Below are 4,481 nucleotides of genomic sequence, written 5' to 3'. Positions count from 1 at the left end.
CATCTAGTCCAGCTTCCTGTATCTCACAGCAGCCCACCAAATGCCTCAGGGAGCACACCAGATAACAAGAAGACCTGCAAGGCATTCTGGGAATTGTAGTTAAGAACATAAGAACAGCCCCACTGGATCAGGCCATAGGCCCATCTAGTCCAGCTTCCTGTATCTCACAGCGGCCCACCAAATGCCCCAGGGAGCACACCAGATAAGCACCAGGGAGCACACGGGCAGATTCTGATACCCGAAGCATCTCTTCAGTTGGCCTCATAAATGGACCAGCCCTACCCGTATCCCATCTGAGATGCTTATCCACTAGCACACTTTAAAGTGATGGAGATTTTGCTTTTCTACGGCTTGCTGGAAGTCACCGAACCCAATAACTAAGCACTGAGAATATTGAAACTGACAGCTCACGTGCTCTTGTTGATACTTACTAGCTTAACCTGCAACAAAAAGGGGGGGGGGAGAAAAGAAGAAGAAAAATGGGTTAAAAATGTCCTTCAAGCTTCCATAATATTTTTGCACAGCTCATTAGACCCCATAACTGGGCCAGCCCAAATTCTCCCTCCTTAATCTGATATCAAGTTTTTGCAGACACTGTGCTGATCTTGTCTGATCTCGGAAGCTAAGCAGGGTCAGGCCTGGTTAGTACTTGGATGGGAGACCGCCTGGGAATACCGGGTGCTGTAGGCTTATACCATGATCTCGGAAGCTAAGCAGGGTCAGGCCTGGTTAGTACTTGGATGGGAGACCGCCTGGGAATACCGGGTGCTGTAGGCTTATACCATGATCTCGGAAGCTAAGCAGGGTCAGGCCTGGTTAGCACTTGGATGGGAGACCGCCTGGGAATACCGGGTGCTGTAGGCTTCTACCATGATCTTGGAACCTATACTGAACACTATCTCCCGATCTCGTCTGATCTCGGAAGCTAAGCAGGGTCAGGCCTGGTTAGTACTTGGATGGGAGACCGCCTGGGAATACTGGGTGCTGTAGGCTTATACCATAGTCTTTCGAGACTGAAGGTTGCCAACCATCTCCCTATACTGAACACTATCTCCCTATCTCGTCTGATCTCGGAAGCTAAGCAGGACCAGGCCTGGTTAGTACTTGGATGGGAGACCGCCTGGGAATACCGGGTGCTGTAGGCTCATACCATAGTCTTTCGAGACTGAAGGTTGCCAACCAATCTGATATCATGCCAACCTCTGACCCCCCTAGACTTCAGTGTTCTAGCTCAGCACCCTTCTCTCCCCACACTTCCTCTTTGTTCTCTTCTTCCCCTTCGCACTCCAGGAATAGAAGGAGAGGGATGAGCAGTGGACAAGTAGGAGGACAGGGATGGACATACCCACCAACCTGATGCCTGAAGCTTTATTTGACCTCAGGGATGGGCCATCCTTACCCATCCCCTCTCTAGTCTGAGATGCTCCCCCGCTAGCATACCATTGAATCTGCTTCTCTACCATTTGCTGGAAGTCATTGACCCAGTAAAGAATAAGTATTGGGAATATTTAAACTCAGAGACGCAACTGACCGGATGCAGCTTCTTGATGGTTTTTCCAACCTTCTTTGCAAACAAAAATCCTTTTTTAAGCTGCAAGAAAAGATACAAAAGAAGAAAACAATGAGTTCAGAATGTGTGTGTCTGTCCCCCCCCCCCCCAAAAAAAAAAATTTCTACAAAACCTTTGACATTGATTCATGTCCCCCATACCCAGGGGCGGCCCTAAAATGACCTGACAGAACTGGTCATTTGGCATAAGTCATTGAACCCAATCCTATGGACACTGGTGCTGCCGGGTGTAGCGGTGCCAAGATGGCAACCATTGTATGCAGTGGCCCTGCAGAAGCTGCCAGAGGTTTCCTCAAGGGAAGGGAATGTTCGCCCCCTTCCCCCAAGTAAGGGTGGAGCTTCTCAAGTTTGCACCAGCTATTTTGCCACCACAGACTTGAGAACTTCCATGCCTGGGTTTTTTTTTGGGGGGGGGTCTCTTCAGGAGGCCTCCGCTGCTCCCATCCCTCAACCACTTCAACCCACTTTCCACCCTCACCCCCGCCCCAAATCCCAAACACCCACACTGCTGGCTGGCGGTGCTACTCACGTCCTGGCGCTGTGCCAAGCATTGACTGGCACTGGCCTGGTGCTTCTGCTCCCTCCTCCTGCGGCGCTGTAAACATGCTTTGAGGCATGCTTACGACACCTAGTGCTGGCGCTGGAGCAATAGGACTGTAGGATTGGGCTCTTTCCAAGCTTCCAGTGCCAATGCAGCCACAATGCAACTCCGAGGTAAGGGAACAAACATTCCCTTACCTGGAGGAGATTCTTGGGACTGCCCCTCCACCAAAAGATGCAGCACGTGCCCCGTTAGCACAGCTGCATCGGCTCTGGAAAGCTGGATAGGATTTGGCCCTTAGCCCCCAAAGCTAGAGTCAGCCCAAAACCTCCTGACACCAGAGACATCATGCCAGATGCTGCCCCCTTAACCAGGGGCCTCTGATGTGCTAGCCTCTAATTAGTGGCAGGGCCATTGCATCCTTATCAACTGTGTCCCAGTCAAATGCATCCCCACACAGGGCATGTACTTTTTTTATTTTTTAAACACAATGGTAGGGGTTAGGGCTGAGATAAGAGGGTTAGGAAATGGAACAATTGGTTTGTTGCCCAGTTATAGTGGGATGAAGGTTTTAGTTGATACTTACTAGACCATGCCATATAAAACCTTTCACATCTTTCTGCCACTCTTTAAAAGGTTTATCAGTTCGGAAACTGCAATTAGTTCAGAAACTGCAATTAGTGCAGAATGCGGCGGCCCGTGTGGTCACTGGAGCTAGGCGGTTTGACTCTATCAGCCCGCTTCTCCGGGGGCTACATTGGCTGCCCATTTGTTTCCGGGCCCAATTCAAGGTGCTGGTTTTGACCTTTAAAGCCCTATATTGCTCTGGGCCAGGTTATCTTAGAGTTCGCCTACTCCCGTACAATCCGGCTCGTCCTCTCAGGTCATCAGAGAAGGCCTTTTTACAAGTGCCGCTGCCTAAGGAGGTACGTGGGGCGGCGGCAAGAAATAGGGCCTTCTCAGTAATGGCACCAACGTTGTGGAACTCCCTTCCCCTTGACTTGAGAATGGCTCCCTCTCTTGAGACCTTTCGGCGAGGCCTGAAGACCTTGTTGTTTAACCAAGCCTTCTGACTTTATGGCCTTTTTAACATCTTTTATACATCTTTTAGTTGCTTTTTTACAGGCCTGATTCCTCTAAGAACTGCTGTTTTATGCTTTTTTATTCTGACTTTTCTGACTACTATTTTTATGGGTTCTGCTAATGTGTTTTTTAATATGTTTTTATCTGTTTGTGAAATTATGTTTTAATCTGTTTTACATGTTGTTAGCCACCCTGGGTCCCTCTGGGGAGAAGGGCGGGATAAAAATAAAGCTGTTATCATCATCATCATCATCATCATCATCATCATCATCATCATCATCAGAGAGTAATATTGGTATATTCTGGAAGAGAAAAAGCATTTTTGGTAATACATTCATTTTGATTACAGATATCCTTCCCAAAAAAGATAATTTCAACCTTTCCCATCTTGCAAAATCTTTTTTGATTTCACACCAAACTTTAACATAATTATTTTGAAATAACATACAATTCGTATTTGTCAAATAATATCTAAATACTTAATCTTTTTCTCCACTTTGAACCCGGTCTTATTCAGCAACTTCAATTGGTCTTGTATATTCATATTTTTAGATAAAATTTTAGTTCTCTGTTTATTTATCTTAAATCCTGCTAATGATTCAAACTTCTTCAACTTAACCATCAACAACTCGATATCTTTTAAAGGTTTTTCTAAGATCAAAACCGTATCATCTGCAAATGCTCTTAATTTAAAGCATTCATTTTTAATCTTTGCACCTTGTAGCCTTTCATCTTGTCTAATATCTCTACACAACACTTCTAGGGCAAGTATAAATAAAAGTGGTGATAGTGGACATCCTTGTCGTGTTCCCTTTTGGATCTCAAACACTGTTGTTAGTTCTCCATTTACCACTACCTGCACAGTTTGTGATGTGTAAATTGACTTTATCCATTGAATAAAATTCCCTTCAAAATTCATCTTCTCTAAGACAGCAATCAAGGAAGTCCAACTCAAATTGTCAAATGCCTTCTCAAAATCTAAAAAAATCAATGCTAATTGTTTCTCTATTCTTTTATCATAGTACTCCAACAAATCCAATACTATTCTGATATTATCACTCATGTGTCTTTTTGGTAAAAAACCACATTGATCTTCATGTATAAGATTCTGTAATATCTTCTTCATTCTAGTTGCTAAAATTGCTGTAAATATTTTACAGTCATTATTCAACAAGGAAATAGGTCTAATTTTTTATGTCCATCAAATCCTGTCCTTCTTTAGGAATCAAAGTTATATTTGCTGCTTTCCAGGAATCTGGCATTTTCCCGGTCTGCAAAATATCATTCA

At 44.9% G+C, this 4,481-nt stretch overlaps 1 pseudogene; it reads left to right on the top strand.

The window, feature by feature from the left end:
- Positions 1–1,022: 1,022 nt before the first annotated feature.
- Positions 1,023–1,145, top strand: LOC136662058 (5S ribosomal RNA; annotated as a pseudogene).
- Positions 1,146–4,481: the final 3,336 nt, after the last annotated feature.

Source organism: Tiliqua scincoides, chromosome 10 (assembly GCF_035046505.1).
Source record: "Tiliqua scincoides isolate rTilSci1 chromosome 10, rTilSci1.hap2, whole genome shotgun sequence".
Taxonomy (NCBI): domain Eukaryota; kingdom Metazoa; phylum Chordata; class Lepidosauria; order Squamata; family Scincidae; genus Tiliqua; species Tiliqua scincoides.
This window is presented reverse-complemented; position numbering and strand designations above follow the sequence as displayed.